This window comes from Anomalospiza imberbis, chromosome 9 (assembly GCF_031753505.1).
Source record: "Anomalospiza imberbis isolate Cuckoo-Finch-1a 21T00152 chromosome 9, ASM3175350v1, whole genome shotgun sequence".
Taxonomy (NCBI): domain Eukaryota; kingdom Metazoa; phylum Chordata; class Aves; order Passeriformes; family Viduidae; genus Anomalospiza; species Anomalospiza imberbis.
Genome location: NC_089689.1, coordinates 474900 through 489072, shown reverse-complemented (window position 1 = coordinate 489072; position 14173 = coordinate 474900).

The following is a 14173-nucleotide window of genomic DNA, read 5'->3' as shown; positions in this document are numbered from 1 at the left end:
TTATTCTTTCAGCTTTTCTTTCCTACTGAAGGGATTACTCAGCTGATAATGAAACAACTGCTAAAATGTCACAGCCTAAGCCAGCAATTTTAGTTTATCTTGACCTGATATGCTGCACATCTTGATAGGGTCTTGGGTGCTGGCAGCTGAGTTCTCATCCCTGCAGACAGCTGAATGCAGGAACTGCTATATTCATCCAAAGAATGAGGTCTCCGCTCTTCAGCTGCATTTTAAGGACTTTTTTCACAGACTTTGACAGGACTGCAGCAGTTCCATGTTCTTGTTGTGAGTTTGCTAGTAATGCTAGTCACACATGCTAGAGGAAGTCACTCAGACCTTGAATGCACCTTCTGTGTAAGATTCTTAGTCTCATCCCTATGAACTGAGGATTAAATAAACATTTTGGTTAATAATGAAAAATATTACTTTTATGTAATGTAACATTTATCATGTCCAAAAAGCCTTCCCTGGGTTTCAGAAAGGAAGATGTCTTTGACACTGAGCCTAGAGTTGTATGAAGAAAACAAGCCAATGACTCCTCATATTTTTTCCTTTGCTTCCCCTGTTTACAGACAAACTACACAGATGTTAAGTGGGACCATCTTAAATCCTCTGGTCAACACTGTGATTTTGCATAAAAGTGTTTTACTTTCCCATCTTAAACAACTATCCAAAAATAAACTAAAGCAAATTAAGCTTTTAGTCTTCAACTTACTCCAGTATCAGAGGGCTGTTATTCAAAAAACATCTCACTGGAAGAGGGTTTTATAAAGCCTCTTCTGTCTGGTTATGAGAAGAGCTGATATTCAGGACACAGAATGTTTCCTAGAAGTCTGCCGGATCAGTCCATGTCTCACAAACAGGACGGGACCCTGACTGGTTGCAGACTTAGGATTTATTATCTGTCTGTATCATACAAGCAAAAAGCAAGAGACACAGAGAAACAACAACATCCATGCAAATCCAGATCAGAGACAAAATGGCAGCCCATGCAAAGCCTTTTTCAACATATTCTTTGAACCAACAGCATAAAAGAAAAGGCGTAAAGTTATTATACTCTAACCAATAAGAAAAGGACCCACGTGGGTTTAACACTAACAAAAGGACTTCTGTGAACCTCAAACAATACACAATAATTCATTATTTAAGATGGAAACTTTTTCTATCTTTGCAAAGCATATATCTAGGACTTTTCACATCGTGAGCTATCAATAAGTTCTTGCTCTTTCTTGTTCCTTATGATAAATATCAATGTATTCACTTGGTTCTTAACTTCCTAGCTTCCCATGAGAAGGTTTAGAAATTTCCCAACCTTTCTCAGCTTTAGAAAGTGTCTTTTACCTTTTTATATTCCTACATAGAAGTACCACACAATCATAGGTGAAATGGAAGACAAATGTTTTGGAAATAAGACCATAGTTATCTTTTCCTGAGAACTGGAAATCCAGTCCTTGAGGTTGGCTCATGTTAGGAGAAGGCCCTCCTGGATTCCTTAAGCAAGTTTGCCACTAATATGTAATAACTCTAAGCAGCAAAGCTGTACGGCAAGATAGGTTTGACTGTTAGCGATCCTACACAATGAGAAGAAAATGACACACAACAGAAATAGTGCATTTTTGAATTTTCAGAATCCGCATGACATCCATTTACAGCAAACCAACTCCCATGTTTATACCACCAAAGCCAAGCTAAAATACATAGTCAGTAGAAAACAGATTATACAGTGCTGTTTACACTCTTGCAGTCACTGAAAACTTTCCTGCATGAATATCTGCAGGTAGTTGTTGATACCTTCTGAGACACTTGCTGCCTTATTAAAATTAGAAAGCAATAATTCTAGAGGACTGATCATATTCTTACAACTTTTACACACATCCCACAAAGCTGGCACTTCCACAAAATATTTGGTAGCAAATTTGGTGTCAAGTTGTTCTTCTAATGAGGAATTTCTAGTTTAAAAAAAACCAGACAAGGAGTTGATCTTATTCCAGTTGTAGCAATTCTCACAATGTTAGAGTGAGCCTAGAGACGCAAGAGAACCCTCACTGCCTGGTTTGAGAAGGAATATTTTTCAGGTCATTCTTAGTATATGTTTGGAGAAAAGGAGTTAAAACAACACTCTTGCTATTATTACTTGCTTCTTTCCCATCAAACTTCCAAGAAGAAACTTTGCTGGAAAATGAGCTATGGCTGCCTTCCTTTTTCTGCTATTTTAAATCTACCTGTGGTTGATCCTTTCGATACTGCACTGCAGACAAGAACATTTAATTCAAGCAGCCCTAAAAGCCTTTAAATATCATAGTGGGAAGTTTGTTTTCCACTTTTTAGATATGAGATTGGATTATTTTAGCATCTTCCTGCAGTGAGACTCGTTATCTCTTTTCAGTTTTGGAATGCATGCAATCAAAATAATACTAATGTTCTCCAAAGTATCTTCTAAAAATGTAAGATGTATGTGCTTCTTGGAGCTTATGCCTCTCCTGTTCCTTTCCAGGGACTGCAGGAATGTAAGAGCTTCAGAACTGAAATCTTCACTGCACAGCTGGATTGCTTTTATTTTTAACAAGCACCCCAAATACAACTTGCTGTGCCCTGCGTATAATAACCATTATAATAAACCAGCACTAAACCACTAAGCCACTGCCACTGCAGCCTGACCACAGCAGGACCCATGACAAGCTAAAACCCTGCACCAGAGATGGGATGTGCTGTTGAAACCCCTGCTTTCTGAAATGTACCTGCAATCCTGTCTGTAGTGCTCAGCCCATATAACACGCACACAACAACATTCCTTTCATATTCAACCCTGTCAGCCAAGCCTTTGGGCCATGCCAAGTCCTTCAATAATATTTACAGCCCCTGTCCTCAGCTCCATCTCTTAATAAAATGCAGCTGAGGTCACCACCACCACCTGCTCTGGCAGCTTTGCTGACCAGCCAGGATCCATCTAAGCAGTGCTGTCGCCTGCCTGTGCTAACCCCTCTGCTCAGCCCCAGCTGAGGCTGACAGCTGCTCTTGGAACATCTGTATAGGCTGCACTGCACTGGGATTCCTGCCACAGCACTTCTGACGTGTTGCTTTATTCCCAAGAGCTAGTTTGTTATCTTGGAAAAAAAAAGTCAATAAATAGGACAAATGAATCGGAAACACAGGCATATTTTTATTTGAAGGTTAAAACCTGGCCATCTCACAAGTCACTCTGAACTGTGCCAAGTGTTTTTTAATGGTGCACATAATGAAAAGAAAAAAGAGTATTTTATGTCATCTGTATCCAAGGTGAAATTTGCTGATCAGAAAAATGGAAAGACTGGTGTTTTCTGCTTGTAAAGGAAAGAAATAGTAACCAGCTTCTCCAATGTCCATCAGTTCAGGGTTAAAAGGAAATGATTCACAGGGCAGAGAAATTTTTTGAAATGTTTCTTTAATCCAGATGCAATGTTGGACTTCTTTTTTCTTTCAATAATTACAGAGCCCCAAGGAAAACAAAGGGAAAAGTCATGATTCCAGAGGCAGACTAAACGTTGTGCCATGGGACCACTGCCAATCTCTCAACCCAACCCTGTTTTTCATTGTTACAAAACACACTTCTGAAAACTGGCTTAATTCTTATTGCATCGATTATCACCAAAAAGGAGAAGTCATTCGATCAACAAAATACCTATTTTTCCTTCTAAATGTCTGTCCCTCAGAATATAATTTGTAGGTGTCCCAAACTCCAGGCAAGGAATTTGCACAAGAGTAATCTCTACATTTCTTAGGGTATGATGTCATCCAGCAAAGGCAGTACAAGACATAAAGATGCACTGACAGGAGCTTTACCCTGAATCCTCTTCTCATTAGTCCTCTCAGGTCAGATGCAGTGACTGGGAAAGGGACAAGAGCACCAGTTTGGCACTGGAGTAGCCAGCTGGATCACACCCAGAGGCTACATGAAGGTCAGACCCAGAGAAGCAAGACCATCCCCTGCAGAAACAAATCACCATTTGGTGTGTTTAGCTGTCAGGTGAAACTCCAGCCCTCCACATCCCTTTTTCAGATGCACAGGGAGTAAGGCTGAGCTGGCCTCTTGCATCAGGAACATCTGGGAGTTATAGAGGCTGAAATGGCTCATGCTTCAAGTCACAAATGGTTGTTCCATCGCATAACAGAAACATGGTTCTGTAAACATATTTTTTCTCTTTTGCAAGAATTGTCAAGCAATTGCCCCATTTTTCTTCTTCCTTCCTTATTAGTACAGTAGTTTTCATATGGGAAAGACAAAGATTAATCCAAACTTTCCACCCTCAGAGTAAATTAGTCCTTACACTGTGATAAACAAACATAAGTGACTTCTTTGTTTCTCCTTGAGGTAAAATCATGCCTTGCCTTCCAGGAATGGCAAGTCCATGGCTGACATGTCTTCCAATCTTTTTCCCAGAATATGACTTGCTGAGCTCAGCATTTTCATTGCCTCATGTGTTGCAAAATTTTGACATCCATGACACAAAGATATAAATTACCAAGCACAAAATAAATCTCTCTGATGGAGAACCTGTATACCTAGAAGCCAAAAAAATTACAGATGTTATAACTGCTCTAAGGAACTGCTTCCCAATGAATGACACAGAGTTGTTTGTTCCTGCCCTGTCATTCCAGTGATACTCATGGTTGTAAAAGCAGTAAAACACTCAGCTAAAGTGACATTTTAGGTTCAGAGAACACTCAAAATCATCCAAAACTATGATGTGCTTTTAGGCACGATCCAGTGGTTTTTTAAGAGGAGTGTTTGATAAAAAATGAGATCTTGCAAGTGATGAGCAGATTTGGCAAAGAGGAAATGCAGCAGCCTGGTGTTGCAAGATGCCTTCCTGGCATGTCCCTGTTTGCCCTGCTGTCACCTCCTTCCTACCTGAGGTGACATGGCAGTGCTCTTTCCTCTTCTCAGACAGCTGCTGATGCTTTTTCTTTTCTCTTTTCTGATCCTGTCTCCCCACAAGTAGCATGAATCATTAGATTTGATATGTGCCATAAACTATGACACTCACTAATAGATTTTTTTGCATAGGCACCTTCCTCAGCATCCTTTGTGCCACAAGTCCTGTTTCATAAACAAAATAAGGGTGAAGCTTTGCATATGCCATTAGATATTAGTGCACTGCTAAGGCAGGAATAATCCAAGGTCAGCTGGCAATATTTCAGAAAAACACTGAAAATCCCTCTTGATGTCCAAATCAATAAACAAGAACCTACTGACATTTTTCTTGCAGGAGAAAAAAAAAAAAAAAAACAACATCTGCTGTATTTTCTCTAAGGGCTTCTCTTGCCACTAGGCTCTTTGTATATTAATGCAGCTGCCTGGAAGATTTTCTATGCAGCCTGCAAAATATTTCAAACATATGAAAAAATATCATCTGTGATGGTAGACTTGGACAGCCAACAGAGTCAGCTGATGTGGCTGGAAGGACAGATATGGTTACTGGCTGCAAGACCAGCCAGGAGCCACTGAAAATCCAGCAGAGGAAGTTGGGAAGAGCTCACCTCTGTACCACCTGCCTGGTGACTGCCAGAGAGCCTGGCAAAGTGGAGGAATAGTCTGGGCACAGCACAAAAGACATTATTATTGAGATTACATATCCTAGCAAGATGTTATCCTTCGAAACAATCAGCCTATTCTACCAGAAAACCAATCAGCTGGAACACCTCCAAACAGCTCCAGTATCCAGCTGAGTCATTCATTTTTTTCTACCCATCTTCCAGCTAATTACCTCCAGCTAAGACAACACATTGAGATTTTCTACCTCTGCAGGTAGCATCTCTTGGTGAGCTGTACACAAACTGCCAAAAACAGGATGTCTGTCAGCAGCCACTGTGGAGTGTTTGTAATCATCCCCTGCTGCTTATTAAGCACAAGCTCCTAACCCAGCCATTAGATGTGGTTTTGTTTCTTGTAAAATATCAACTTATTTTTCTCACCTCTTTTATTTTTAACTGATAAACATTTTACAAGTGACAGGATACTAAACAATTTTGCTTATCTGATTTTATCTATGCCTCATCTTCTAAACATACTTAGAACATCTCTTTCTAATTTTATCCTGGCTCAATGTCCTTGGCACTTAAAATCTCTCTTTCGGCTCAGCTGACAGGACTAACTGGACATGATTATTTATACAGCTGTGTGAATGTTCATGGTCCTATTTAACCAAATAAAGTATAGGGTCTGAGTCTAGCAAAATCTTGCACACATACAAGTTCCTTACTTGTAGAGTTTTCAAGGGTAAATGCTTTTTAAAGCTGTAATTTTATGATGGTCTGAGCAATAAATAAAACTTTTAAGGGCACAGAAAATGCCACAGTGAGGCAGAGCACTGCCTTCTTTAGCCCTGCAGTCAGTCTCCAGTAGTGGTGAAGTAAGCAGGTAGTGAAAGTACAAAAATACAACTGCTTTCTTGCCCTGTTCCCCTCACAGTGGTTCTGCATTCACACCTATTACAATAGGGATTTTAGAGCATCCCTATCCTTTTCAGCATCTCTTTGTGGATCTATTGTCCATGAATTTACTTGAACCCAGTGACTGGCCCATCCCCACAGCCTCTCATGGAAGCCAGATCCAGATGGTCACTACCTGCTAGCTGAAGACAGGTTTGCTTTTATTCTAATTGCCCTCTTACTGCTTGTATCAAGTGATCCCCTAAATGTAGTTTCACCTCTTTGGTCATTGTAATTTCCCTTCTTTGCTCTGTCTCCTTCCTCATCTTAGATAAGCCCAAAACAACTGTCCTTTAGTACCCATTTACAGACCTATTGCCCATGAACATCCCAGCCTGCTCCCAGCAGGAACTAAGGCAAGAAATAACAAAAAAAAACATGGAAGATTTACCATCACCACATTTTTCTAGTGGCTCTGAACAGGACAATTCAAAAAGGGCAGCAATTAAGCATCAAACACTAATTACCTGGTAATGTTTTTTGTCTTGCATCTTGAGCACTCACAACATTTCTTGAGCTCATGTACATTCAACTACTGACTAAAATCTGGTTAGGAAAAATGAAAAAAGGCAACAGGAGCAGAAGTAATGCTTCAGTAGCTCACAAAATGCATATGAAAATGCATGTCTAGAAAATGAAGCGTGCCTTGTACAGCCCTGAAAATGGCATTGGAGTAACTAAAGAGCTGGCAGAAAAGAAGCTCAATTTATCCAGGAGCTGATGAAAATTCAGCCTGGTTATGACTGAGCAAAGGCTAACTGTGGCAAAGTAAACAACACAAATGGATATCTCTACCTAGAGAGGATTTCACCTCAAAATGGTTACAGAAAAAGAATCATTGAAGGCTCTCAATCTCTCTCTCCCTAAAACTACCCTAAATTCCAAAGAGCACAAAATGCTGTTATCACACTCTGAGAACATTCCAGGTCAAATTGAACGTGGCTGTAGATGAGGATAATTGCACATGCATTTGAGTCTGCTTTGGGAAAATGTTGTTTAAAAAAATATACCTATTTAAAACCCTCAAATGGATCAAGCAGGAAGCTCAAGGTAACTACATTGCTGGCTGAGAACATTCAATGGTTCTATGTATCTTAAGGAAAAGAAGTCCCTGAGCATGTAAACTGTTGCTAATTAATGACAAAGACATGAGACAAAAGACAGAAAACAATCCCTACTTCTCCAAAAAGTGATGCAGATCAAGACACCTGCATGAGTTAGTACAATGCACTTTCTTCTGCATTGTTCACCATGAGTTTAAAGCTTTGCCATGCTCCTCAAATGCATCTCAGTATTCTGTGGTTTGAGTCAAAGCTAATCACTACCCTCTAGGAAGGGGGAGACATATAGCAGGGCAAAATACAGGCCAATATAGAAACTTCTGAGATAGCAAAATCTAACTGTCCTCTGTTGCTGTAAAAAAACAGGATGCTTTGCAGATAACAATTTATTTTAGATTTCTGAAAAAAAGAAGAAATCTAACTCAACTCTCCTTTATGTACTCCAGAAGAGGTTACATTCCAGACAGGACTATTTAAACTCAGAGTCAGTAAAGCACAACAGTTTTAAAATTCATCAATTTTGCAAAAAAAAAAAGTCTGCTGGCATTTACATTATCTACTTTTTATACTCTTGCAAAACAGTTTATAACTTGTTAATGCAATGAAACCTTAATTACTACTTAATCTTACTGATCCAGTCCTCAGATCACACTTTCAGCTACGTGCAGTTTATGCAGAGCAAAGTAGGTGAGGATAAAGCTACAGCACAGGCTAGAATAACCAATATAGGCACCCAGAAATTTTCAGGATGCTTCATATCTTTCCATTTTTCCCAGTGTATTTATAGGTTGAAGGGAAATCTTGGAGCTGTTCGTTGGCAGCTTTCTTACCTAAGAGAGCTCACAGAGCTGGAAAATTGCTGTAAATCTGCTAAATGGTGCCGCATGACCAGGTACCATAGGGGATTGGGGAAAACGCTCTCAGCTCCTTGTCTCATTATCCTTTAGGTAAATATTTATAAATAAATATGACCTTAAACTTGAGCAATTGTGAATGATAATAACTCGCTGCTTTTAAAGCTTAAAACATTGGGCCAGTATTGCTATTTCACTGAGGGTTTGAAAAAAAGAAAAAGTAATTGTAATCAGAGCAGCACAGAATGCACAGTTCTCAGAGTGGAGAGAAAACATGAAAAGTAAAATAATAAAAATAAAAATACAGAGAGGGAAACATTCAGCCTCATTATTCAGAAGGCACTTTCCAGCTGCCAGCACCACTTCAAAGCTCTTGCTGAGCCCAGGGGGGTTCATACACAGGAAGAAAGAAGCCACAGATTGATTTCTCCACAGAAGAGAAGCCATGAGTGAACACCTGTCTGGGAAGGGGACAGCGTCCAAAGGGAGCTCCCAACCTCGCAGGGCTGGCACTGCCCAGTTCTGCCCTCGGACAGTGACACAGCCCTTGCAGGGTGACAGCCAGCTATGACCAAGAGTGGGCTGGCTCCAGGGCTGCCAGGACTCAGCCCAGCTGTGCAGGACATTGGCACCAGGCTGTTCCACACAGAAGGCGCTCCTGGCCTGGCTGCAGGAGCAGGCAGCACAGACCCACAGTGGCAAATGCTCCTTTCTCACCCCACCATACAACCTCTTCCCTTTCTGGCAATGACTGTATTTGAGTACACATTTGCAATGTAGATTTTCAGTCATTCCAGGGAAAATGGAGGTTCATGGAGAACAAGGAACAACCTGCATGCTTCTAAGGGCTGCTCTGCTCAGAGGGGGTCCAGCTATAACAGGAGTTTTGCCAGAGGTGCCAGCTGGCCGGGTCAGATCCTGCAGGAAAGCTACACAAACACATGTGCCACAGCTGAGAAATACTGCTTTTCATCACTATAGCCATCATGGTAACCCAGCTCCATCAACAAGACAGCCAGACCAAACTACAGCAGACATGCTGCAGGTCTGACTGTGCCTATTCTTTCCTGATTGACCTGGGTTGGCTATATGAAGCTTGTATCCTTAATCAGCTGTTCTGTTTATGCTGGATAATAAGTTTTGCTCCATTAAGACTGGTTCCCAGAACAAAGTGGGGGAGAGAAGAAGCACGGAGTTTGTTATCAGAAACTGCACTCATTCCTCCACATTCCGGCTCTTGGACTGTGTTGTCTGCAGCACGGAGAGACAGCAGGACAGAGCTCTCCTTTGCTTTTAGTTAGTTTTTAGCTACCTGAGGCAGAGAATTTCCCTGGACTGTGGTTTTTCTTTTTCTTGGAACTGTTTAAACCTGCTCTGGACTGAACACCCAGAAGAGCAGCGGCAGCCCGCACCTGTGGCCTGGCGGGCCGGGCCTGGGCTGCGGCATTTGCAGTGCCGGAGGGACTGAAGAGACACTGAGTGAGCCCAGCTGCAGCCCACGAAGGGGACTTTCTGAGTTTGTCATCTCTTCGGAGCGGCAAGAGGTTTCATTGTTTAATATTGTTCAGTTTTTTGTGCTGGTGAATGCTTTGCCTGTTAAATAAGCAGGTTTTTTCCACTTTCCAGTTGGGGGAGGGGGCATTTGAATTTTCTTTCTAGAGTAACCTCTTTAGAGATTTTCTCCCAAATTTGCCCTAAACCAGGACACTGATCCACTTTCCCCAGGTCAGAAAGGACTCGCTGTAACAACATTATAAATATATGTTGATTCTTCACTCAGAAACTTAAAAGCAAGCAAACAAGCAAGCAAAACCCAGTCTTACTAGATTTCCTCCGATGAGGGAGGAAAACAAACCTGGGGATGTAGTTTAATAGAAACATGTTGATTTCTCAGCTGTACTTAACACCCCCAAAAAAAAAAAAAAACCAAAAAAAAAAAACCAAAAAAACTGGCTAGTAATGCATTATAAATGTAAATGCAAACTGGCAAAGAAAACAAAAGTAGCTCAATTTGAGTGCATTTTGAGTTGTAACAAAATAATGTCTTGTTTCAGTTTCAATTTGTTTTAATAGAAGCAAATTTAATTTAGACAGATTTAGTAAATATTTAAAGTACCCTGCCTGTATGATGCACACCGGGCAGTTGTGTAATACCTGCTGCAAACCCAAAAGCACAGCAGAGAACCTCACCACATCCTTCTTTATTCTCCATTTACTTGCAGAGAAACTGTCAATGCAGAAATACCCTCTAGCTTCAAGAAGCTTTCCCTGTGTTTAATCTGTGTCCAGTTCCAAATCTCTATTCAATGCTTATTGTGTATGGATTGGAGTAGTTGTCTGAAATAAAGAAAATACTTATGTAGAGAAGAAATAATTCCATAATACACAGAAAAAAATTGTCCTCACTTCTCCTGTAGGCAAAGCAAGCAGAACATAATCAATACAGTGGGCCTTAGTTATTCAGTGGACATTGGTATGGGACAGAGCAGAAGGTAATTTCCTCCAGAGAATTTTTGTTCTTCTTTTCATTACCCCTTGCAATTTAGCTATGCATCCTATCATTCCTAATATGTTCACCTATATCCCAGAGATCTGATGTGAGCCCTCTTGTCCCCTGGTTTCTTTCTCAGTTATAAACTTGCCAAGAATGTTGTCCCAGTCTTCAAATAACCATTTCTGTTGGAAAACTACCAGAAAAACAAACTTACTTAAAACAAAGACATTAGGTAAACAACTTGATTTAAAAAAAATCCATAGCAACTAAACACCAGTTTAATGTTAAATCTGAAATAAGTTCACCATTCCAGAGCTTGAACTGCAGCTCATATGTCACACCTTAGAGCAACACGCATCAGAAAAAGTACTGAAAGATCATGTTTTGAAGTGTGTGTTTACAAATTGCCACACAGTTGGTTTCTTTTTTAAAAGAGTTAAGAGAAGCTTCCTGGAAGGAGCAGGTGAAATCACAGCCAACATCACAGAGCACCCCCACCTCTGCACTAGTTCATCTTGGAAAAGATGAACCTGCAAGGAAAAAAGTGCTAAAGAGACATATTCAACTCTCCTCTCTGTCACCTCCAATTAACCCGTCCCATCCTTTAAGAACTGGCAAGATTTCCTTTTTTCCCTTTAAACTATCTATTTGGTACATTTTAGTACTTATAGCCAGTAAAGAAATGGTAAGCTTTTGTTGATTCTTTTATTAATTCACATTTCTTGCTCTCTTTTTTCAATGATGCATCAAGCAATCCTTGAAGAGCATTCTTGAGAAATACCAAATGCCTAATGTAGAGATCTCATCACAGCTCCTAACTGGAGGCTGTGTCACAGTGGCACGGACTACAGTCCCTTTAAAAAGGAGTTTGTCAGAACAGTCAATGAGTTATTGACTGTTATTCTGTCAATGAGTTATATGAGTTATTTTGACAGCCTCTCAAAATTCTGAGTGCGACCTGTAGTAATGTACAGTCCTGCAGTGACATTTTCTAGCACTGTAAGCAGCCCAGAAAATGTTTCTTTAATGCAAAATTACCTGTCACTGCTGTTTGCTGTGACAGTAAGTGTTCTGACTATATCTAGCACTGCAATATCAGCATGGACAGCTTTACTGATTTCTGTGGAATTTTACCTAACATTCATTCAGACAGAAGAAATTATTTTATCATTCTCTCCACATATTTTTATAGGTTTGGACCTGTATTTTCCACATTGAATGATTCACCTAATTTCAGCTATTAATTGTTCTGCTCTGAAGTCCTGTTATAATGCTGAACTAATTTTAAAAAAAGTTCTAGGGGAACCATGTACCTGCCTACAGGGCTTGGAGGATTGGGACATTATTTTGCAACATTTGTCATTTAGGGAATGACTAATCTGTCAAGGTACTTGGCTAGGTCTGTCTCCCAGACTGCCCCAAAGACACCCTGTGTCATGGTCTGACACTGGCGCGATGCCAGCACCCCCATGAAAATGCACTTTTCTAAATAATTGCTGTGAGATGTGATCAGGAACAGGGCAGAGCAGGCCCAAGCTTAATAACAAAGAAAAGAACTTTATTAAACTACTACTACTATAAAAACTACAAACACTAAATCATGGATGAAGACCTTCCAAAACACCCCTCCTCCTCCCACCTGATTTCTAAACAAACCCAACAGTGAGACACCACCCAGGATCCTGATCAAGTTGCCACCCTTCAGATAATCAAATACTCAGTCCTTCAAGGGAGACAGGAGTCTCTCCTGTGCCACAGACCCCCCAGGAAACACAATTGCCACCTCTGTGTTTCCATGTCACACATGGCAACCGTCCGGAGAAAATCTGCCACGGTGACACTCTCCTTTCCATGTCACAGTGCTCTCACCACCGTGCATGGACAGACTGCTCATAGGGCTCCTTTAAGGATGCTTTGCCATGGACCAAAAGAGACAACAGTTCAGTTTTTCATCTCGGGATTACAGTCACCCCCATTTTCCCCTGGGGCTGAGGGTCCAAGAACAGAGATCTTCTTCTCCTCTTCTTCTTCCTCGAAGACAAGAGGGCCTCTCCACACCTTCTTCAACTCTCCTCTGTTCTCTCCACTCCTCTGTTGGTAATCACTGAAACAGGTCTCTTGGCTCACCAACGCACCGCCCTAAGTGCATCTTCTGTTAGGAGAATTTGGTTCAGTCTATGGCTAACAAGAAAAGTCCAGCCACAAGCCACTCCATCATCTCCTTCCAACTCAACAATTTTCTCTTCCATCATCTCGGATCCCAGACTCTCTTCTACTTCAAATCAAGGAGGAGTAATATTTTACAAAGCCTTCATTTCCCAGGAAAGGGTTAAAAGTTCAGACTCCCTGGATGGCTGAAATCTCTGCCCAGCAGCCGATTCCCAAGGCCAAGGCTGGGCACCTTCCCCCGCTCCTTCTCCTCCGCACCGGCAAAGTTACAGGTGCCGTCCGGACTCTCTGTCTCTTCCCTCTGGGCATGGGGAATGACAAAGGCATCTCCGCTTCTCTCCACCCTTCCGTCCACAGGAGCTGGCTTGGTTCCAGTCCTTCAGCCCCCTCGGCTCACCTCGACCAGACCGCATGGCTTCCCCTCCCCCACCCAGCCCCATGGCTGGGCAAGGGAGGTCTGCACTGCACCCTGACCGTAACCAAAGAGAGCGAGCTCTTGGGAGTTCCTGCTTTTAACCCCCTGTGTTCTCAGAGGCGTATCCATACCTTCAGTGGCCACTTTAGGTGCCAATATCCAAACTTGACCACTGATTGGTTTGACCCAACTTTCTGAAAGAATTCACTTCCATGTCAAACCACGACACCCTGGTTATGGTCTGACCTCCTCAGTGTACTCTTCAAAGAGCCAGGAAGAAATTTCCACACTTTGATGAGGACAAATTTTATCCTGTCTCTCTCTCCTTTCTCTCCTAGCCTTCACTCTGGGAGTAGCCCACAGGGTGCCACTGTGGGATTAATAACCTTGTACAGGGAACCTTCATTCTGGCCTTTTCTGACTCCAGAGAGTTTACCCTACAAATTTGGAAGTCGTTTTTGTCAGCACGATGACTAAAAAAGGTGTAAGGCTGTCCTTCCTGAGATGCCTCCTGACTTTGATAAGCAGATTTCACCAAAAGCGTATGCAGCAATACTGAAAGTGATAAAAAGAAAATATCACCCTAAAATAATTTTAAAGAAATTGAAAAATTTCCACTGACAAATTTGATATTTTGCTACTGTTTTTGTTTTCCACTAAAAAGTGTAATTAAACTTCAGCTAGCTCTACCCAGCATGGAGATCAGGGTGTC